The sequence below is a fragment of the Python bivittatus genome, unplaced genomic scaffold (assembly GCF_059951505.1).
Source record: "Python bivittatus isolate LINGU-HERP-01145 unplaced genomic scaffold, Pbiv_v1 ctg000200_np1212, whole genome shotgun sequence".
Classification (NCBI taxonomy): domain Eukaryota; kingdom Metazoa; phylum Chordata; class Lepidosauria; order Squamata; family Pythonidae; genus Python; species Python bivittatus.
The window spans coordinates 10,436,603-10,461,129 of NW_028277040.1; the positions used below are offsets into that span (position 1 = coordinate 10,436,603).

Sequence of the window (24,527 nt, forward strand, 5' to 3'; positions counted from 1 at the left end):
GCAGTTTCCCTAGGCTTTACACCTAATAACTTTGCTGAGTTTCCATTTACAGTAAAAGTGGTAATATACTTCAAGAACTTTTTGTCTTTTGCATTCATTTGAAGGCAGTGTTGTTGATTTTATTCTGAAGTGCTCCATCTGAATATTACTGAATATTACATCTTAATTAATGTGGGTAGCATTTAATGGAAATGCTGTGTATCACAAAATTATTTTTGGATTTTTCTGAAATTTGAGTGATGCTTTCTTATTCTATTTTTCCAATTTCCAATTTTCCAAGTTGAATTTCTCCTAAGATCCTGAAGGGATTTGTAAGTAAAAAATGTATCTATGGATTAAAATGAAAAACAACAATTCAGAGTTCTTGCAAACAGAAAGCCTCATGCTCAATTACCAGCATATCTAAGTAGGACTGGGAAAAATTATTCCCAAAACCGTGGTTAGTGACTGCTAGTATGATGACAATTTTGAATAAATGGATGGATGGTTAGCCCTAAGTCAGCTGAAGGCATTTCCTATATTCTCAGTTTGACCTTAATCTACACTATAATATGGCCTTGAAAATAACATAGAAGCATGATTCTGCTCATTCTGTGAAGACATCTGCAGAAGTTTTACTTTAAGTCCTACCTCTGTGAGAGATGAGAGGGACGTGCCCTCATATTATGGAATATGCTTCCCCCAGAGATGCACTTGAGAGCCAATTCAGTGTAGTGGTTAAGGCACCAGGCTAGAAACTAGGAGACATGAGTTCTAGTCCTGCCTTGGGGATGTGGGTGATTTTGGGCCTATCTGTCAGCCATAGGAAGGAAGAAAGGGCAAACCACTTCTGAAAAGCCTTGGCAAGAAAACTGCAGTGACTAGTCCTGGCAGTCACCAGAAGTCGATGCTGACTGGAAGGTACAAAAAGTAAAAGAGATGCACTTGGTCCCTTCATTTCTGGCATTCAGAAACATACTGTAAACTTTTCTTCTTAAACTGGCTTTTGAAAACTAGTTGATTACTTTTGGGTGACCCATTTTCTAGTTATGGATAATTTTATGTACTGGGTGCTGGTATTTTATGGGATGTTTAAAGTCAATATTTTATTGTCCACATAAAATCTTATGAGCAACCTCCATTGTGCTACAAGGTCTGGACAGCAATTAGGATGGGAACTTCTGGCCTTCCAGATGTTCTTCACCATGTTGTTTGACCTTGTATTTTACCTCTACAGAGCAGGCATAGAGGAGGTGAGGGTTATATTTGGAACCAGAAAGAAGTTGGATTTTTAGTTTTAAAAATATCTTTATTCCCATGACATGGTTCCAATGAAAATCGGTCCCATTGTGCTGCTATGTGTATTAAGATGGGACTAAAGATTTTTTGGCTAGGTATACTTAAAAAAGAAAAGCGAAGCAAATGATGCACTGAATCGGAGGGAGAGAGGGGGCTTCATAAAAAACACTTGCAGTTCATATCTGAGGTGAAACTCAATTTTTTTGGTATGCTACTCAACTTACTAGCTCTGATATCAATGATGTATTTCCTGCAAGTTTCTTTTTTGTTGTTGTGTTGTGTTTTGTTTAGTTTTAGAACAATGCTTTAGTCTATCGTAGACTTCTACTCCCACTCAAAAAACAATAAAGACAATCCTGTTACTCAAAATGCACATTTTTAGCCTGACTTTTTTTTTTTTTTTTTAAGGAGACTGTCAAAATGACTCTCTAGCAGCAATCACATAAATTACTGAAACTTTTATGCAGCATATGCCGCTTTGCTGGGGTCAACAGGGAGCTTATCAAGCTAGTACAGCAGCAACTGGTCTTCTTCGCACACCACACAAAAGACGAGGGGGAAAAATCTTGCTGTCTAAAGATAGCTTGATGGCACTCTAAAATTTCATGGTTACTCAGTCACACCTGATTAGATGGGCACATCTTGGCAGATGAGCGAATATTAAATAGCCCTTGGCCTTTTCACTATGCAGGAGAGAGAGATACCAAAATGCTTGTCATTGATTTAGTCCCTGCTTCGTTTTTGTATTTTTAATCACTTCAGAAGCTGTCAGAAAATAATTTCAAAGTGTCTCGTAGGTGAAAACAGCCTCAGCTAAATAGTGAACTCAGCATTAACCATCAAGGTGCCAGTATTTTGACCAGCTTATGCAGGCTGTAAAACTGACTCATTTTTAAAATGTAATGTGAGACAGGGACAAATGGAACAAAATAGACCTCTGTAGTGATTTCTGGACTTCGGGTAACAATGGCGGCACGGTAGCTTTATGAATTATTCTCTCCGAGCAAGGAACTATAAGTAAGGGACAAATTCTGGGCCTTCTCTAAAACTGTGAATAGCCACTGTGAAATACACACTGGTATTTTCTAGATTACTTTTTCCTCAGACCTTGCTGTTTATTACTGCTCCTATCTATCATGTGGATTATGCCTATGAAAAGATGTGCCCCAATAAACGTGTCAGGTGTTAAGATCCAACAACGGTTTTCCTTGATGTCTCATCAGTGCTTCCCACTGAATTCTATGAGAATAAAGGAGAAGGTGTTTTAATATGCAACACCTTTAATAGGCAAGGTAGAGGGACAAAATCTGGTCCTGTAATTAGAAGGAGGAAGAGAGAATTGCAGAAATTTTGTTTCTATTGCTTCTGCTCTGGGTCCAGGTCCCTTCTATTAAACAATGTCATCTGGTTGGACCCTGGAGTTGTACGTTCTCAGTGGCAGTGCTCGCCTGTGGAGCAACATCCGCCTCAAGATTTGGATGGCCCCCACCCTGTTAGCCTTTTGCAAGGCAATGAAGAGCTGGCTGTTTCCCAGGCATTGGGTTGGGGGGAGATGAGCTCTGCTATGATTGATGGTAAGTGGGGTCAACAGTTCATCCTTGGGCACCGGGGTGGGTGGGTGGGTTATGCTTAGTGGATTGGTTTGTTTTAATCTTGTAAGCTGCCCAGAGTCACTTGTGTGAGATGGGCAGCTATATAAATCATATAAATAAATAAAAAATAAAACTTCAGCTCATCTGGATCTGTTGTTGATTATCTGGAAAGTGGGCAATCTGACATTCTCCAGATGCTTTGGACTTCAATCCTTATCAGGTCTAATCAGCCTGGTCAATAGCAAGGAACTGTGGGCACTATATTTGAGGAGTTTATCTCTAATCTAGTCCCCCTGGGAAACTACCTCTGTTCCCAGATCATCCAAATCTACTGATGTTGGCTCCTAAGATGTGGGGGTGATGACCACTACTCTGGAACAATGACTTCTAAATCCAATGTGGCCAGTAAAATGAAACCTGGTCTGAAAGATCCAGGGGTTGGGGAACAAAGTATAATTTGGAAATACTGCATTTTTGTCTGTTGTTCTTTGGGAGAAGAGAATGAATGGGAGAAGATTGAGAACAAAATTGTTTTACTATATACAGCAATAGATTTATTTTATACAGGTCCTGTATAAACAAACAAATTTGCGTATTTGTTATGGTAGCATAGGAGGATTTGGAGGTTGGGGAAGGATCATATTTGTATAGTAGAAAAAAACTGCTTTAAATACACAACCCTTCTTTATTTCTACAGCAGGAACCCTCTTGTTGGACAACTGGCTCAGTGTCACTAGTGAGGTTCTATGGCTATGTGTCAATTCCAACATTACTTTCCCTTTCCCGGTTCAACACTCTAATGACTATCCCACAATGGAAGTGTACATACAGGTAGTCTTTGTTTAGTGACTGTTTGAAGTTATGATGGCACTGAAAAAAGTGACTTACGACTGGTCCTCGCACTTATGACCATCACAGCATCCCCGCAGTCACGTGATCAAAATTCAGGTGCTTGGCAACTGGCATGTATTTACAATGGTGACTCCTGGGGTCACATGATCACCATTTCCAACTTTCCCAGCCAGCTTCTGACAAGCAAAGTCAATGGGGAACCATGTGATTTGCCTAACGACTGTGGCAAAAAGGTCGTAAAATCGGGTGCATTCACATGATGCCTCACTTAATGACCACACCGCTTAGCGACTTATTTTCCAGTCCCCATTGTGGTTGTAAGTTGAGGACTACCTGTAGTTTCCATTCTGACTGTAATTACCAAGTACTATTTAAATCAGCTTATACAGTATTCTCCCTCAATCTTTTTGTCATGGGTTGTTTCCCTACCATAATGATACATCTGACCTGCCTCTGAAGGCAAATGGGGAGCCACACATATTTGTGATGCTTCTGTTTTATATATGTACAACCTGATCAATAAAAGTGGCTTCAGATGGTACAGACAGTTTGTTTAGGATATTGGTGATACCATTTAGTCCTATGAATATTGAATGTTCTATCTGCACAACCATATGCAAATGTTTCAGTCAGCTGGGGGCTATTTGGCTCCATATTCTTGAAGATCAAACAGTTTCACCATGGGGGAGAATACCAAGCATCCTGAATGATAACATGTGCAGTCTGTATAAAATAAATATGCTGATTTGTTTCAATTGAAGCCCTACTTTCTGCTAAATTTATGTGAAGAAGGCATTCAAAATTAAAGTGCATTAACTCATGCCAGAACTCTTAAAATGCTGTAGATTTCTTTTCTTATCACAGGCAGCTATATCTATAATTTCAGTTCCATAATTCTTTATTTTGATTGTAAATAGTTTGCAGTAGCTAAAGCAAGAAATTTCCATTCTTCTATGAGATACCAGCAACCTTCACAGGAAAGTTGTTACATTGCTTTGGCAGTTCATCCTTGCTTATTGCTGTCACTGTTGATTTAAAAGAACAGTGATTGCAACATGGTGCTTTGTTCCCTGAAGCCATGATGTTGGTTGCTAGAAGGCTAAATCTATTTAAAAACCAGAAATACTTCAGGGAGAAAAAGGCAGATCTGTTTTTCAGAGGGATGCCAAGATGATGCATTGTGAAATATGTTTCTGAAGCGGAGGGATTCATTCTGGATACCAGCTTCTGCTATTTTGACCCAATGTATCTCTGCAAGTAGGCTTGATTCATTTGTGTTTTCTCACTCTGTGTCTCCTGCAAATTCTTGAATTCTAACATGTGATTGGATCTTGGCATAGCCTCCAAAGGAGCTTCACTTCTTATACCAAAATGATGGCTGTGAGATGATGTCTTATAAAGCAGGGATGGGCAGATTATAGATCTAGATATACTGACAGATTGATGAATGATTCATGATGGACACAGTACAAAATCTATCTATCTATCTGTCTGTCTATCTATCTATCTATCTATCTATCTATCTATCTATCTATCTATCTATCTATCTATCTATCTATCTATCTATCTAAACACACTTGACAGAGATCCCCAACTACCCTACTCTAAGGCCTGGGAGGACAGTCAGTATTTTAAAGACTTCAAGAGCACCACCAGGATGGGAGTTACATGGATCTTTTGGGGGATACTATTCCAGAGACCAGGTGCCATGATAGAAAAACCACATTTTCTGGGTCCTGCTTAACCAATGGGACCCAAATGTATAACTTTGCCTGGAGAGGTAGAAACTGTGGAAATAAAATATATTCATTTATTACATTGATATCCTACCAATATTTCCCTATTGAGAAGGCTTGTTTAGGTTAAATGGTTGCATCAGGCTATCTGAAAAGGACAACTTCTTCATCCTACTCTGGTCTTAAATAACACTCCTGAAATGAAGAGAGCTTAGGAAAACAAGGATTGATTGTTTTGATGTGGAAGGAATGTGAGCAGCCTGCAGTCTGGGAATTTATACAAAAATCACGGTTTAAGGATTCTTTAAATGTAAATGTGTAACTTTTGCATCTAGCACTGATCAGTAGAGCTCAGGCATCTTATGAACAATAACATAGATTCCCAACATCTGAAATATGCCTTTGTCTATTGTAGTAGAATATCTTTTCAGTGCCAGAAGTAAGAATTCACACACTGATGCAGTTAATAAAACAATTGTTTTTAAAATGGCCAGAACTGCATTTTTGCCTAAAATCATGCAAGATCTCAGGTGAGAACCCTGGAAATTCATGCAATAAATCTTATAAAATTTCAGCTGTTTTTATTTTTTTAATTAAAAAAAACTTACTGAGAAGGTTAGACGTAATGACCGATACAAAACATTGTAAAGAAAGCATATTTGTATATTTTTGTGCTTTTGATATGCCCCTGGATCCCTGAAAATATGAATTAGCCATTCAGTTGATAGCTAAATTATCTCACCCAAGTGCATCTATTATTCCCAGCTAGGTAGGTGAAGAGGCACTTTTTCAGCTTATGAGCAGGGCAAAGCAATGCTGGCCAGGAGTCTTAGCACTTGGTGCTTTGAGCTTGCTGCCAGGGCACCAATGGCTTAGTCAGGCCCAATGGCACAGACATCTGTCCTGTGCTGTCTGTGTGGGATGTGTGGGGTGGCTGGATTTAGGAAGCAGCATTATTCTTGGGCACAATGTATAACTGAAAACAGTGGTGTCTCAGTTGTCATAAGATAAGTTCAAGGACAAGAGACCCAACACTTGTTATTTACATAAGAACATGCATAAATGGCTACCTGTGTGAAAGCAGATGTACAGATGTACATACCTGTGTGCCTTTTAGAGCTTTATATATTCAGCATGAACATCTTTAAATGGTTGTGTGAATGCATTAAACCGAATGTGCTCCTCTCTGTCAAACATACCCAGCCACATGAGCGGTGTCAAGGCATTCCTCTGTGAACATGTACAGATTTAGAAGACTGCCAAGCTGATGGGGATGCTGGGAGAGTGGGATTTTCATGCAATTCTCCTCCTTTTTCCCTTTCTAGTTCCATTTCAGTGTGGGCAAGTACTTGTATAAGACTAAGCCTATCAAATACTATATGGGAGATATTTTATACATTAAATTATTATGTATAATGTAGTATTAATATGGAGCTGCAACTAGCTTGAAGATTCTCCGTGAGCTTCCCATAATGTATTTGGGAGTAAGTTATTACACAATTTTATAAAAATTAGACTGAGGCCATATTTATCCCATTCCAGAAAAACAAATACCTTAATGGCAGCAAAATCATTTTGTCTCAAAGAAAGGAGAAGAAACAGGAGGTATCCTACTGACATCTTTCAGATTTTTTAATACTAGCTTGCCTTTTCTTCAGGATGTCTGGTTCTTTGTTTTAGAAGTAGAGACAAGTCGAAAACCTTTATGAAGAATACAGTACTGGTGAAAAACTGGGCTCCTGGCATCTCACTAATAATGATGCTGAGGACCAGATACAAGACAGACACCAACCATTCAGTAAAAGTCTTTTGGCAAGGAAGCATCCTTTGAGAAGATGCTGAAATTTGGTGAATATTAACTATGCATTTTCAGGGCTCCAAACAGGACCATCTCTCTGATCCAGCAAAGAAGCTCTTATCTTCTGGTCTGGGTGGTACAGAGAAGAACTGGGGTGCAAAATGCAAAATTATATCCCCTAATTTTGTGTAGGTTTAGGTATTTTGCTTGTCTGGTTATTGAACATTAAATGTATCTACCATTGGAGGGTTGATTTGACTACTTTGCTATAGCGACAATTCTTCTAGGCAAAGCCTTCAGTAGTTGTTTTTCTCAGATGAGACATTTTGTAGGAGTGGCAACAAAACAGAAGATTGTACAAGTTGGCAGCCAATGTATGACTTTATGTTAGCACCTAGAAACAAATCCTTGTTTGCAAATTAATTAAAGTGGCATGATTAGAAAGTTGCTTTTGTTGCTGTTGTTTCCTATATCTCTTTTTTCAGAAAAGAGTTTACAATAGAAACCTAGGAAGAGAAATAAGAATTCACCCAAGGATATGATTTGTTACCACTTGGTGTCTCTCTTTATCCAAAATTGATCAGATCACATTTGTTTCTGTATGACAGAGCAAAATATACACCTATAATAAAGAATCCTGACAGTTTCAAAGGAATTCAACCATCCTTATTTGGGAAATAAAATTTGTATGTTCTTAGGTTTAAATAGGCTAACTTGACTATTTTCCAGAAAGGGAGACCTGGACTTCTACCATTTATTGTCACTGTAAATGTCACTCTTACACTTACCTTACAGAAAGCCCTGTTGGATACAATGAGACTTTATTTATTTGTTTTACTTATAAAATGTACATCTGACAGAGGTGTGCAGAAGATTGTGAATGATCAGCAGAATAATTTAATGGTGATCCGCTTTTTCTGATGCTTTTTGGTTTTCCAGGAGACCTAATGTAGAATATGCCTTCCAAATAGGAAAATCCCCAGCTTATTAAATGAGCAGATATAATACATATAAGGATGAATAAGATGGCAGGGGGGCTGCATCACTTCAGACTTGGCTGCAGGCAAAAATTTGCACAGTTTGCAGCCAACCCAATCAGTTTTTCTTGCATCTAAGCTGATTGACAAATGAAGGACAGGTCTTAGTTAGAAAGCTATTCTTTGCTCTCATTCTATCTTCTTCATCAATGTTTGCAAATTTAATTATTCTCCTTTTGCATATATTGAATACGCATGCATGAGGACTTTGAATCGAATACTTGGTCTCTGCTCCACAGACAAATGATCATACCTAAATAATTTGAAATAACTGCCAGAGCTTACAGACAGTTCACACACTTTCTCAGGGCAACGTTATCCATCAGCCCAGTAGCATGCCTGAATCCCTTCACTGAGACAGGATGTCTTCAGCCACAGTATCTTTCTGCTACCTGGTGGTGGATGAGATTCTCTCTGAGATGAGCATCAGGACCTCCCTCCCTATTAATTGGAGCTGTTCAGCCAGCCATTCCTGGCTCTCTTGGTGTTGTGGTTGGTGATTTGGCCAGGAACAATGAGAAGTAAAGAACTACAGGCAGAAGGAGCCTTTGATACCTTGAGCATCAATACAAGTGTCCTCTCTCATTCAAAGTGGGATTTTAATTATTAGCATATTATTATGATGATTATGGATTGATGCCCTTTAGACACTGTTCATTGTACCTGGGATATCTAGGGACATTTTTCTGGTGCCTTTGAGATCAAAGGCAATCATTCACTTAACATGTAACTATGACTTTTGTAATAGCATCCTGGGGGCAAGGGGTTTATTACCCTACCCCATTTCTAAATCAGAAAATATGGAACTAGCTTCCCTGCCAACTTACCTGACTGGTTTTTTGGTCTAGAAATAAAACAAATTAGTAAATCATTTAGTCAATCTCATAGTTTTGGGACCTACTGGGTCTATAAGTAGTACTAATTCCAAATGCCCATACCTTTTATATATTTATGTATGCATCTATTCTATTATTATCCTATTCTTCATAAAAATAAAATCACCGGCCATGTAATTACAGTCGAGGTCTCTTCCTTCTCCTGCACGTTGAAGGCTATAAATTTATGGCTCTTCTTGCATGGAAAATGCCTGCAGAAACAAAGGAAGTCTTGGATTAGTTGTACTTTTTGAAAAAGCATATTAGATATTTACAAGTCAGGAGGTAAATTCCAAGAGTGAAACTCCTGCAGAAGTTTTTCAGCCTGTTTTCAGCCTGCTGTAGCAGAGAAGCAGAGAATGGTTATATAAAATTTCTTATGAAATTTATACTAAAGCAAATTTGGAAAAAGGCTAAAACTGAGATGTAATTAACATTAATAAGGACATTATGTATATTTAGGTAGTAGAAGAACTGTAGGTATAGATTTCATTTCAAACCCAGTTATAGTAAGTGAAAGTTTAAATAGAGGCCATGGTCCAATATAATAATTTAAATACAAATTTTAAAAGCAGAGTATCAAGTTTAGAAAGCACTGTGGAGCCAAACTCAGATTACTCAGCCCTTTACAAACACAAAGGCATCTAACTACATCCTCTTCTAAGCCCTCTCATATGTTCATTCTTTTGATAAAAATCTCCCTATGCTCAACTGACCTTGATTTCTTTACATTGGAATCTAGTAGCACCCAATGTACTTAAAAAACAAAAACAAAAACAAAGAAGAGCCCAGATTTACCAGCTGGAGCCCTGGTGAAGATGTGTAAAGGTAAAAGGAAATTCAGCAACCATGTGCATTGTGCTAGGAAGGCAGAAAGCAACAGATGGGTGATACATCGCTGTGACTGTCTGCCCACTGGATCATAATTGAGAGGCTGTGCTTGGCCTAAGGAATTCCTGACTCTTGTTGGGGAAAGTCAATTCCTATGTGGCCAAACAGTAGACTTAGAGACACTGAGATAAATGTCAGGCTGGTAAGGAAGAAATTTAGGATATGAGAGTGGTATCTCGCTCCTAGGGTGATGGCTGCTCTGTTGTCATGGAAGGCCTTGGAGAAAAAAGAATGTCATTTCAGTAGGAAGAGAGAAATGGCTTTATAGAAAGGAACTCTTCCATCAGGGACAAACTGACACCCTCTCATTCTGGGGGATAAGGGAATGTTGGCCCGGGGAAGAAATACAGGCAGCAGGATTTGTGTTGTGCCCATAGGCTTGCCTGACTGCTTAGTACAAGGTCGCACAAACCAAGCATTATTTAAATAGTCTGCTAGGGTGATGCTGGGTGAAATCAGGGTTTGTGATGTATGTCAGCACCAGTGACATGGGAAATGTAATCAAGAGGTTGTGGAAGCCAAATTTGGAGTCTCCAAGATGGATTTCTCTGAAATGCTTCCTGTTCCAAACACAGGCTGGGGTCAATCAAGGATACAGAGTTTGGGATTCTGAGGCAACAGAGAATGCTTTGGAACAAGCCAAGCCTATGGGGGGGACTCCATTTGAACCAGTATGGAGCTGGCCTGCTTCAGTTAACCTCAACAGGTGGCAGAATAGAACCCTGGTGAAAAGCCGATAAGACCTAGAGAGATGGATAATGGGTTGCATTATCTGTAGAGATGAACAGTTAATATGATTGTCCAACTGGGACACAAATAGTACATGAGCATACAGTAAAATGTATGATCAGCTGAGGAGGCTGAAAGTACATGGCAGAGGTAGCTGGAAGGAGCACTGTGTTCCTATGCAAATGCTAGAATATGCTAGGGGTGCCTGGGAGAGTTGAGGTGCCTGGTTGTAAAAGAGAGCGAAGCTATCATGAGCAAAATGGAAACCTGTTGCTATAGAGAAAACCGGTAGAATACAGATATCTCTGGATGCAAACAAAGGACATATAAGGAATCATACTCCTCTGTAGATCAAGAAGGGCATAGTTTCAAGACTTCATACTAGGTCTGGGGATTAAACTTCCTCTCCACTCCACATTCCCAAGCAGATACAAGGTTAGATAAGTGGATTTATTGCTGAGAATTAGGAATCCATTCAAACAAAGAATGGCACGCAAAATCTTCCTACCCCATGTAAATGCTTAAACCCTAGGCCACCACCTGCCTTTCTGAATCAAAGGTGATTTTGTTACTTGTTTCCCATCCTTGCAAATTTATGCCATCTGTCCCTTGCTTAGAAGCAGATTTCTCTTTGTTCCTGAGATTCCTGCCACACCAGCTTCTTCTCTTATATTACCTCCCTTTCCCCCTATGGACCTGGAGCAGCCAGGAATATATCCTTCCCTATCTCTCTGGTTGTGGGAGATGGGAAGATGTTGTGCCCCTCCTTTATGTGAATCGAACTGTAGGCTTCTCTGCAATCTAATTTGAAAAAAGATGTGTGTTCTGTAGCCATTCCAAGAGTTCAGGAATGAAAGAAAGAGGGTAATGATCTCTAATGGTTATATGGAGCTGAGGATCTGGTAATCATTGTCCAGCGGGAGACAGCTAGCCTTCTTAACAAAAAGGTAGGAGCCCTTGCAGTGGAGGAGGATGGGTAGATAAAGTCTTTTTCTAAGTCCTCAGTGATAACTACTGTTAGGCAGGCCTGACATTGGGTATTAGTGTTGTGTGGGAATCTAAGCCCAAAGGGAGGATCAGAATGCTGCACTAGAAAGCAGCCAGCCTGATCCAGCGAAGTTCGTCTTGTGCTCCCAAGTTTGATAAAAAAGAAATGTCCTGGATTTCATCTTAAACAATACCCAGAACTTTGTGTGAGATATGAGCTCTGCTGAATTAACTGGAAAGAATGACCAAAATACTATCAGATTCTATTCCTATATAATAAACTCTTGATTTAATAAATCTTAAGGGAAAAGTGGTGCCTACTAAAGCAGAATGCCATTAAATGTGAATGGGGCTTTATGCATGCTATTATATTTGATACATTTTAAGCATATGTAAATTGGGATATTTTATAGATTTTACACATGTGTAAAATGACAAATGGGATTTTACACATGCTCCAAAGCATGTATAATTCCTGTTGCATCCGAAGTCTGGTAAACCGTGGTCTGTTTAAGAAGGCTGTAAGAAAAAACAGGGCCACCAATGTCTAAGTGGTCACACTTGATTTTAAAAAGGGAATATTTTTGGTTTCTTTTTAAAATTTGGATTAGAAGACAGGAAATTGAAATAGCACACATTTCTCTGCAATGGTTAAAGGACTACTTAAAATTGCAACAGTATCTCAGCCAACGTGTAGCCTGCAGGACAGGAAAGATACTCCAAGACTGGCAGGAAGAATTAAGAATTTGGGAGAATTCTCCCCGTGTTCCTTCTACCAGTCGGCAGCCAACCAGTGCTGTACTCACTGGAACAGGTAACCCTGATTTTTGGACCTATATTTTTAAATGTTTAAGTAAGGGTGAGACAGTATATATGTGAATGGGAACCTCTGCAATGCAAACTGTTCAAAGTTCACCCATAAAAATAATCCAGTTGAAGTTTGGCAGTAAAATGGCCAAATTCTGGAACATAGATTTCAGGGCATTTTGAAGGGCTTCAGTTCAAGGTGATTTTTTTTATTCTTATTAAAACATTATCATCAACCACAGAAATTGCAGCCAACCTTCAGCAGCCTGGTCTAAGAGCGCTGAGGGCCTGCAGACAGAGGATGAGCCACAGGTTGCCTGGTTCTTACACAAAAAGAGACTGCCTTCCAAAGAATAGAAGTCTTACCCAAATAGGAAATCTACAGTTGCACAGAACACAGGCCAGAAAACAAGGCACGTTTTCACACCCCACTGGGGGAGATGGGCAGCATACAAATTAAATAAATAAATAAATAAATAAAGCGTGGTATTTCACCATGTCACTTGTCATATTAAGGCCAACCAGGTAACTCACTCAATGACTAATACAGGAATCTTGCTAGGGAGGATGGATAATTGGATAACAAAGAATACTAAAAGAAGATCAGGAAACCATGGAACGGTCAAATTAATTCTTTATATTTGTATTCATTCAGGAAGATGTAGGGCAGTGTTTCTCAACCTGGGCAGCTTCCAGGTGTGTGAACTTCAACTCCCAGAATGCCCCAGCCAGCATAGGCACTGCTGAGAATTCTGGGAGTTGGAGTCTACATATCTGGAAGTTGCCCAGGTTGAGAAGTATCAATGTAGGGTTTTTGTTTCCATAAGGTTAGGAAGAGTGTTGTTTTGTTTCACTACAGGCAAGTATAGCCAGGTAGGCAAAAAGAGAAAAAAAGAAAACTAGAACTTTCAGTGGTAAAAATAAAGTTGGATTTAAGATGGGGTGACCATGATGTAAAATGAAGGTTATCATATGTCCTGGTTTATGCTTCAGTACGATTGCCCAGGCAAAGAGGGAGCAAATTTTGAAAGAGTAATAAGACTTTGCTCCCAAACTTTGCCCCAGGAAGCCTGGTACTCATGACCTTTACCCTAGTTTAACTACTTGGAAAGGATGAGCAGACCTCCCAATTGAATGCTCTATAGCAGGGTTCCTCAACCATGGCAACTTTAAGACGGGTGGACTTCAACTCCCAGAATTCCCCAGCCTTGCTGGCTGGGGAATTCTGGGAGTTGAAGTCCACCCACCTTAAAGTTGCCAAGGTTGAGGAACCCTGCTCTATAGTATATTTTGGTTCTGATAGCCATTTTATTGTTCTAGTTGGTTTTCTTCTGTGCTTGTTGCTTAGTGATTTTTGTACACTGCTCAGAGTTAGGCAGCCAAATAAATGCCCTAAACCCATAAATAAAAATGGTAAGCCTATGTGAAACACTCATAGCAGTGTTGACTTTCCAATACGAATATGGCAGCATTTACATATGCCCAGCTCATTCTTAGGTTACTCACATTTGTCAACCTGAATTATATTAACTGCTTCCAACGAAGATTATTTCACTAATGATTGTGCTTTAAAAGTGCTTTTAAAGATTTATTTATTTATTTATTTATTTATTTATTTATTTATTTATCTGATTTTGATTTCTACAGCCACATCCATGAGGGTAGCCTGCATGGTGTAAGCCTTCCTTGCAATCCGTGTCTTCCTTGTCTCAGATATTTGATACTGTAGTGAAGCAACTGTTTCCTAAAACAAAGAATCCTGTACAGAAGTATACAATAGACAGATACAGAAGGAAGTGGATTGCCAGAAGAGATCAGCTTCTGACCCACCCACATTCATACCTGCATCATATCCTCCAGCAGAAATGAAGACAATCTAGTCCCTGTCCTAGTCAACGGGGTTTAAGTATTCAACCATGCAATTAATTCTGATTAGACAACGACACCTCTTGTTGTGCTCATTGTCTTGTCTTGAGAGCTAATTTTAGTGAGTCTGAAAACAGACTCCCGTCTTTCACAATTGTGTATGAAGAGATGAGACGACACTCTTTGTGTCTGCTTTGTTTGGTGAAAACCTTCCTTTTTAGAAAATCAGGTGGCACTTGCTTATTCTATTTATTCTGCCACAGGGCTGAAGGGAGGGGTCCCAAAACAAATCTTAATCACTAGGAATTTCATATTACGGCTTTGCAAAGAGAGTGTCAGGAAGCAAGGGAGGGGGTTTCAGCTGGGTATGAGTTGAATCAGTTAATTGGTTGCTCGAAGGCTGAACTTGGGTAGCTTTTTAGACTAATAAAACTGCACTTTCATCAGGCCTGAGTGCAGGATTACCTTCAAATCTTGTGGAGTAGCTTCTGTTTTAGGTTTTATTACTTTTGGGTTGTAATGAGCTGTTAATGGGCATGAAGTATTACTTTCACGTAAAGTCGCATCTTTGATCAGGAATTCCTTCTGCATAGGGCTGAGAATGGTAACCCCCCCCCCCCCGTAAATAAAGGAAGATATTCTTAGTTTACATAAGTTTACATCAGGTGCTCCCCCCCCCCCCGCAATGTAATATGAAAGAGATTTTTAAAAAGCCCTTTAAAAAGTAAATGGAGGAGTTAGTTAATTGGAAAAGTAAATCACCGGAATATAAGGTTTAATTGGCATGCAGTGAATCCCAATGACTCTCTGGCTAATATTTTAACTTTTGAAAAGAACCATTAATTGTGCTCTTAGCAAGCCCTTAATTTTCAGCCAGCAGGAGCAGCAGAGCCACCCTGTATGTTAAATATCTTGGCCATGGTGGTCTTAGTAGAGCAGGCACTGTTTATTTCTTCCCATGTAAGTAATTCTAAAATAAAGCAAGATAATAAGATTTATCATGGGGATGGAAGCACCGAGAGCAAACGGCCATCCCTGTTAATGCAATGAACTATTTGTAGGAGGAAAGATGGACTGATAAAGGCTGCTAAAAACAAGAATTGATGCATATTTTATGCACTCAACAGCATTAAAGGGAAGATGAAACTGAAAGGTGACCACTTTGGGTTTTATGCAGCCCTTTATAATTTTATTTTCATCCCACAAAATAACATGGGAGTGATTCCAGCACACCAATTATGCCACCCAGATAAAAATAATTGTCAGCAGAGATGCTGATAGCAACTCAGGAAGTCTGTAGTCTGAGAGAGGGGTTTTCAGATTTTTCAGGCTGTGGACCTGTGCTGAAAAGCAAAGCGCTAATGATAGAAACTTGGCAGTAAAATGAAAAATAAACTGTTTATTGTAAATGCAAAATTAACATTTACAGTATACAAAAAATAAAGGTTGAAATTCACAATTATTTGAGACAATGCCTCTACAGAATACAGGGGCTGGGAATCTCCTAGAAGTCCAACGTGCACATGACATAATGCGACCTTGCTTAGCTATTCATAGCTATTCATAATTAATTATATGAATATTACTTAAATGAATATGTACACTGGAAACGTATCTATCCTTTTTTTGGTCCAAGTGCCTTTTCTTTTTCTGGGGTAGTGCCTGATGGTCATCTTTCTTCTTTTTTTTTTAAATAAAGATGCACCTTGTGAACTCTCTCCAGCTTGTGGATTGGTTTACTTGGGATATCCCCCAACAATATATGTAGAGGTATGTATATGTGTGTGCATGTGTATTCGTCTGTATATGAATGGTTAAACTGAAAGGGAATACTGTTAAATTTCGTTGCACGTTGGTCCTAGCTTTGGCTAGCTGTTACCATAAGCCGGAGCTGTCATTTTAATTTGTTTTGAAGTTTAGTGATTGTGCATGTAGTAATTAGTTAAGTAGATGGTTGATAATTAGATTTAAACAGAGTGTATCCATGTTCAGATTTCTGCCAAGGAAGTAGGGGTGAGTCCTGTGTTCTAAAGTAACACTGCAGTTGCATTTAGGTCAACTCACATTCTTCTATATTAGGTGAGTTTAAGTCTTACAGTATGGGTAGACAGATGTTTGCTGAATGGTCTGGGGGGGGTTGTATTTAACATTTTTAGGGGGCTTAGGGATTGAGGAGTTCCCTAGATTTCAAAGGACACATTTATCCTGGATTAGGTGTCCCAACATTACCTCCAAATTTAACTTAGAGTTATCAGAATTACAGATTTCATTTCCCTTATATTAATAAAAGGGAAGCCCCCATTTGTTTCAGTGGGGTTTATCCACTATGGTAAACTTTTAGAAAGCAAATATGGCACCATCTCTAACCATTGGGGAACGCTGGATATGTTAGAATGAAATAAGATTCTCTTGGGCAGCAACATGGTGAGCTTTTTCTAATGCCTCCATTTGACTTTGATTGAAGGTCCTTGAACTTATTTAACTTTAATTAAGAAGTGCTTTTTTTTTTCTTTTCAATTTCATGTTTTAGCTAAGATTCTTTTTGGACTTGCCCCAGTTTTTAAAATTCATCATGATTCATTAGATAATGACACACTCTATAATTTATAAAAGAACAATTTATTATAATTGCTTAGGGACTTATTAATTTAGCACCTTGTTCCCTAAAAACCAAATTCAGAATGATAAAATGTTTTAAGTGGGAGCTATTTCTGTTCCTGTAATGTACAATTTTAGGACGAATATGCAATAAGTGCTTGCCCAGCCTTATGCCTGTTTATGGGAACACATTTAACCTTTGTTGCCCATCAAAAAGAATGGGGCAGATAATAACATTTTCAGATGATGACTAAAATGTGCAATTGGTTAAAATATAAATGAGAATAAATTGGCGAAAAGACACTGAGGAACCTGAAAACCAAGCATATAGATAATGGTTGAAAAAGCTAGGTATGTTTAGCTTGCAAAAGAGAAGGTGATGGGGATGTTTTATAGAAGTCTTCCAACATCTGGAGATTTGCAATTTCTTTTTTCTGAAGGGCAAGATTAGGACCAATGGATAGCAGCTGCAAATTTTTAGTAAGTTTAACTTCTTCACCACCATTAGTTCTGCACAAGACCAGTCAGCAGAAGTTGCTGTAGGTGGGCAAAGAGTGGTTTCACATAAATCCAATAAAATCAGTTCATGGGGCTACAGCAACTTGCTGTGATCAATTTGTAGTGCATTTTGTGAGTGAAATTGCTCATATTTGTTTGGAGGTAAATGTTATAGTTGTAAAGATAGATCCAGCCAATGCAGTATCTCATTGAGTTGATACCTTATTTTTCAGTGTGTTCAATCAGCAGATATGGACAAGCTGCTTAAAATTTTAAGCCTGTTCTCTAGATCCTTGTCTGCTAATAGTTGTTAAAAGACACTAATATTAAATTGGAAAATTGGACTTCAGGGGTAGTTGATGCTTCCTGGAGGAACATTAAAAAAGAAAAATATCAACTTTAAATTCTTCTAATTTAGACAACTACCCTCCAGTCTCAAACTTTCCCTCTCTGGATGATGTGTTGGAGAGATGATGACCTTAACTCATTATGATCTGGGAGGATTTTTACTGCATAGAATCAAACTAGTATAAGTTCTGAAGTGAAGTAGGGTAGAAACTGCTTTGATTACCCAAGTGTACATTATGCTTTGGAGACTGGAGGTTGACAGCAGTTCTTTTAAGACAAAGGTGGGCAATCCATAGCTCATGGGTTGTGTGTAGCTATCAACCTCCTATTTTTACGTCTAATATCCATAGTGGCACTGCCAAAATTCAGTGGCAAAATGGCCGAATTTTGGTGATATAATTTTGGAACTTTGGGGATAGGGTAGGAGGATTTAGGGGTTGAGATGGGCAAAGTTTGGAGAGGTGGTGGCTGCAACTTAGCCTCCTGACTTTCTAGGGGACTGGAGGAGAAAATCAGGTGACAATTTAGGGCTTTTGCTGGGAATGAGAACCAGAGTGGGAGGTTTTTGGGAGGCTCTGATCTTCACTCTCTGAGTGTTCTTTGCTTTCCAGGGACTGGACACACCACAGTAGAGAAGATAACTGTACAAAATACTTTATTGTAGCATGCATGTCCTGTTGTCCTGGGTTAACTCCACTCTCCTAGGTTTTGAAAGTTGATGTAACCATGTAAATAAGTCTTTGATGGTTAGTCTTTATAACAAATAAAAGTCTTAAAGTTTGTAAAGTGGAATTCAACCTTTGTCTCCCTCCAAAAGTTCTTGCACTTGTTGGGATTAAGTGCTGCCTCAGCATGGTTGCTCCTCTTCTGGTTGCTACTGAGCTCCAGGCCAAGCTCTACTCCAAGCTCCAGGCAGGAATCACACCACAATGGGCTGCTAACCATAGCTTGTGGTCCTGACAGTTGACTGCTAGCTCTCTTGCTTGCCTGTAATAGTTGTACATTACATACGTCACTTCCTGCTTCCTTGTCTGCTTGTTGTCTTCTTTTCTTTCTCTCCTACAAACCCACACTTTTATAGGAAAGGGCCTGAGTGGGGTGAGGCTGCCTATGGATGTTGGCATGTTCCTAAAAATGCCAGGGTGTGGCTCAGTTAGCCAGACACCTGGAATGCCTGTGTGGATGCTTGTGAGTAAACTGTGAGTGGGGAATGAATGAATGAATGAATGAATGAATGAATGAATGAATGAATGAATGAATGAACCCATCTCATCACATTTCTAGGGCTGTAAACTTTTACTGCCCTTTGAGACAAAGGATGAGCTGAGCATTGGGGAAGTGGTGGTGGGAAGCATTTCTGCCTGGCTGCAGCTGCTTTTCCCAACTGCAGACAGCAACCCCAGCTTCATTCCCTCACATACCCTTAAATATTCTTAATCTAGGCAAGGCCTGAAATCCACTTTTGAAAGACAACGATGATGCACCATCAATTAATTGATGCTTAAACCTCAAATTAAAAGACAGGACGCTGTAGAGATTCCAGTCTTTCTTCTGTGGTTGGTGCCAAAATATAGTGATGGTTGATTTCATTTTGGTTCTACTGCATTTGCCATGTGGGGCAGACTGGGCCACACTCTATTCCCAGCCCTCTTTACCATTTATGGGAAGCCACTGGAGGAAGTAACTCAGAAGTCTAGGTTTCATCATCATGAGGATGACACATAATTCTACTTCACTCTTTCACCTAAGAATCCAAAACAAAGTGCAGTAGTAGAACTCTTGACAGATGAACAAGCTGAGATGAAACCCAGGAAAGATGAGCTTTTGTATATTGGCATGTTATAAAGTCTGAACAGTGATGTGAATCTAATCCTGGATGGGGTTGCATTCCCTTGGTGGACCAGATACAAGGTTTGGATGATTATCCTGGGTTCATCCTCTCTGCTATGTTTGCTCCTCAGCTTTGGAACCTGCCTAAAATCTACATCTGTATGAGTAATGTGTTTCTACTAGGTATTAAATCTCTTTCTTTTCAATGGCCATTGAACAATTAGACATATTTGAAATAAAGTAGTTTTTTTTGTTTTTAAATTGGGGGCTTACTTTGATTCTTATGTGGCTCCCCCCCCCTTTTTTTCTTCTTTGTTTACCAATTTATGAAGGAGCAATGTACACATATTTTACAAATATACTGTACACAGATTATTTGTGAAGCTGGATGACTTATCTAGGAGGCAGAGATACTTAAATTCTTTTAATATATGGAATACTAGAGACATTCTAAAAGAATACTTTCTTGTTTCCTATACTTTATGTGATTCTGCAAAATGCTTTTTTAAAAAAAGTTAACTATTTTTTAAATTGGAACAGGAATGATCAGACTGTAAACGATAACTATTAGTTTGCAGTCTGATCATTCCTGTTCCAATTTTGATGTTTGGAGGGACATGCAATAATTTGCCTCTTAATCTGGAAAAAAAAAGAAAAGAAACTCTACCTACCATATCACTGTCACTGTCACCGATCTCTTGAAACTATCATTAACACTATTCTGTAGTAAGAGAGCTTTTCCCCTCCAATTCCCAGGTTTCTTATGATAGTTAGCTTGCTAGGCTTTATTGTTTATAAATCATTATGAAAGGATATCATTCTCTAGAAGCAAGAATGTGTGGGTTTGTGAAAGATTATTCTAGTAGTATTAAAAATGGTTTCAGATAGGTCATCAATACCCTCTGATGGAAAGCAATCTTGCCAGAAACATATTGGTATTTCCGTAAAAAAGTGCATTACATCCACTGGTTGGACTTATCATTCCCTTTGGCATGAAGATTTACTTTTCTTGGCTCATAACAATTTGTTGACTTATTTTAAAGACATTTCTGCTTTCCTAAAAGCAATGGGGTAAGAGGGCACGGAAGGAAACAATATGATGCAAGATGAGGAAAATGGTGAGGAATTAAAAGGCATCATATCTATCATGAAACAGAACTTTCTATCACTGGGAACAACACTACACTCAAAAGCAGGGCTGCTGAAATGCAATCAACAAATAATGCAAATGAAAGTTAATGAAAGAAATTCATTCATCACCCCTGATTAGGAGAATAATTGATTTCATCCACCAAGTGTGGTCTATGTGGCATGTGATGATGGCAAATATGGTACATTTGTAAGTATATTTGGGGCTGAAGGACCTCATCTGAACTCGGAAAGATGCAAGTTGGCTACCACAACGCTACAGATCCTTCACAGCTGAACATAAAGGACTTCAGCTCATGAAACAGGTGTTCAGATTTAGGCATAGCAATTTAAATAAATCAGAGGGAATACTCATTTTTGCTGCTACTCTGTACCAGAAGAAGAAGAAGAAGAAGAAGAAGAAGAAGAAGAAGAAGAAGAAGAAGAAGAAGAAGAAGAAGAAGAAGAAGAAGAAGAAGAAGAAGAAGGGGAAGGGGAAGGGGGGGAAGGGGGGGGGAGGAGGCAATTATTAAAAATCTTAACTGTTAACTCAGACTCAACAACACATGAAGCCATCTGACTTGCAAAGTATGTTACTCGATTAATGAATGCAGCTCCGGTTAAGAAACAGACAGAAGTGGACCATCAAATTATACATCTCAGTTGTCACAGTGGGTAGCAAAGACTGCTGTTTGATGAGTGGAATATGATGTGGAGGACTATATCAATTGAGTGAAACTTGTTCCTGGAATGAGCTTGGTGCATGTGCATTGCAACAATATCACAAATAAGTTCAGGTTTGCAAATGATTTTTCTTGGCATGTCTGCATTTAAAAAGCGCCAGAAAGTTCACTGCTATTCTGCTGGATGTGAGTGTCCCTGGCTAAGGGGACACCAAAATCTGCTTCGCTCTTGGTTTCCATCAATCACACATAAGCCAAAAGAATAAAGAAACTTGTTTTCAAAATAGTTACTTTTGTAGCTTACAGATGGGGTTGGGATATTTTGTCTTTCTCTAGGATTTTTTTTTTTTTTTGAAGAATGGGATTTGTGTGCTTTTTAAAAAAACTGTATTAAACCTATTTGGGGTTTAGCTGATAGTTTGTGTTTCCTGCTTCAAAATGCCAGGAAATAGCATCATCAATGCTGGCTGTCATCCTGCCAAAACTCAGAGGTACAATTGGATAGGTTATGAGGATTGCAAAAAAGTAGTTCATGGACTGAGGTCCCCAGCTGTCCATCCTTACTCTAGTTTTTTAAAAAACAGTAAATACAAATTTAATTATCTGAAATGACATGATAGGAGAACTTTTCCATTTCCTTAGGGACTTCACCATTGACCTGAAAATTGCCATTCTTCAACAGATGGAAAACTGTAAGCCACAGAGTATCAAGTTCTTTATTCTATTAATGTTAAGGCCATGTTCAGACAGCATTTTTTTTCTTCTGTCATTTGTATCTAATAACACAGGAGAACTTGTGAATAACAGAATAACCTTTCTCTTACAATTGTGAATGGTCACTGAGCCTTATAGGTATTTTAATGTCACACAGAAATGATGCAAGACAATTGTCCTTCATTTTTGAGTTATGTATTTGTCTGTCTCTCTGTATGCACACATACACACACACACACACACACACACACACACACACACTTAAATTGTGCATCTAATGAAATAGAGTTTAGCCATAAAAGCCTTTACTATAATAACTGGTGCAAATCTAGATATGTCTACTCATAAATGTGGCACTGACTTAGATGTAGGGTTTCAGCCAAAATCTCCTATAGGCTTAAGGTGCCAGAAGGCAGGCAGGCAGGCAGGCAGGCAGGCAGGCAGGCAGGCAGGCACGCGCGCACACACACACACACACACACACACATTCTCTCTCTGTTATGTTTGTTGCAGCCCATGAACAAGTTTTCTGGAATTTTCTGAACAGAGTTCCATTTGACAGATATACTGAATAAGAACAAGAACCAGTCTGCTGACTAGACAAGACAAACCACTGCACCCACTTAAATGTTCATGGCAGAAACAGGGGCCAGGCATGTGACTTCCAGTCACTCTCCAGCTGCCAGGGTTAGTGAGAATTGCCTGCACATTCCCAAGCAATGAAATCCAATGACCACAAAAACAGATGAATCATTTCTTAAGCTCCTGGGAGGCTTACAGTTTAGCCTGAATAATTCTTGGATCTGGTTGCTGCAGTTCTGCCCTTTTCCTCCTACCTCATTTCCTGTTGATTAAAGCTCAAATAAACTAGGTTCTTTCCATAGCCCTGGGGGAAACACTACTTTTCAGGAAGGCTGATTTCATGACTTTCTAAGAATCAGAGATGGCCAATTGCAGCTCATAATGAGCCTAGCTTTTTCTTGCAGAACCTGGTTGTCAGACTGATGAATTGTTATACCTGCTCCTGGTCTTCCTCAAATCCATGGAAAGGCCCTGAACAGAAGTTAGTAACCAAGGATCAGAGAAGTGCAACAGCTTCATTCTAAATAATGTTGCCCATTTAAGTGGGGATGCTGAAATTGTGAACCATTACGACTTTCATCATTTATATATAAAATAAGGAAAACAGACATTAAAAAAAGAAGCAAAAAACAGCCACAGTAAAGTAGCAGTCTAACTATCTGTTCTGGTGATGGGGCAACCAGGCAGTGTAGATAAGTTTCTTATCTCTGCAATAGAGAAGGGTGTCTAAGTAACGACCCTATTTATTTTAGTGGAATAAATTCAAATATACACATCTCTATTCAGATTCTGGAAATGAAAGAGAAAGAAGCATTTGGAGTAGAGTGAACATTATGCCTGCCCCAGAATTCCTGCCCTCTTGTAGGTCAGAGGATATTGGTAAGACACTAAATTGCCATTCTTCTGTTTTCTCACTAAGGATAACTGAGACAATTCACAATTATCAATATTTGATTTATTTATCAATATCATTTCCAGTAATTAGGAAATGAAAGCTGAAAAAACAAAACAAAAACAAAACACAGAGTACAGGGGAGCAATTCCTATTGAATTCCTGAGTAGATTTGCATAGAATTGCATTAAAAATAAATTAAAACCTTGAGCTTTAAAATGACATTGATTTAACATTTTAAAGTTCAATTTAAAAATCCAGCCTGATTTCAAATTAGAATATCTTAAAAAATTCCTTTAGGATGTAAAACTGGACATTTCTTCTTGTCCTTTTACCATGGACATGTCTATGTCTTATCCTGTCTGCATTTAGCACTGGTATGTTCTTTCATTTTTAACATATAAAATCTATTATTTTTCCTTTGGGCATTTTTTATCTCCATCACCATTTCAAAATAGCAACTATTAAGTTTCATCTTTTCAGAATAATGATGCTTAAGCTTCAACTTGTACCCTTTACCTGCTTTCTTTCATCTATAAATATCTCTATATTTCCACCCACCTGCTGTTTCATTCTTAAAATGTTAAAGGCATTAATTTTTATTCTTCACTAAAATAGAAAGGTCTGTACACTTTGGAGAAAAGCATCACATGTACTTAAAACCAAACATGGAAGAAGAAATCCAAAATAGATGTTAAATAACCTTTTGCGCTGCCTAAATACTTTAAAATGTTGGAGAAAACTCCTAAGAATACTGTGAACAGCTAAGAAAACAACCAATGGATCATTGAACAAATCAACCCAGA

General features: G+C 38.7%; 1 long non-coding RNA gene across 1 annotated transcript in view; it reads left to right on the plus strand.

The window, feature by feature from the left end:
- Positions 1-24,527, plus strand: part of LOC148216535 (uncharacterized) — a 119,982-nt gene that overhangs the window by 10,146 nt on the left and 85,309 nt on the right. The window contains exon 2 of the long non-coding RNA XR_015795188.1: positions 16,148-16,218. This is a non-coding gene — a long non-coding RNA (uncharacterized LOC148216535). The remainder of the gene's footprint in view (positions 1-16,147; positions 16,219-24,527) is intronic.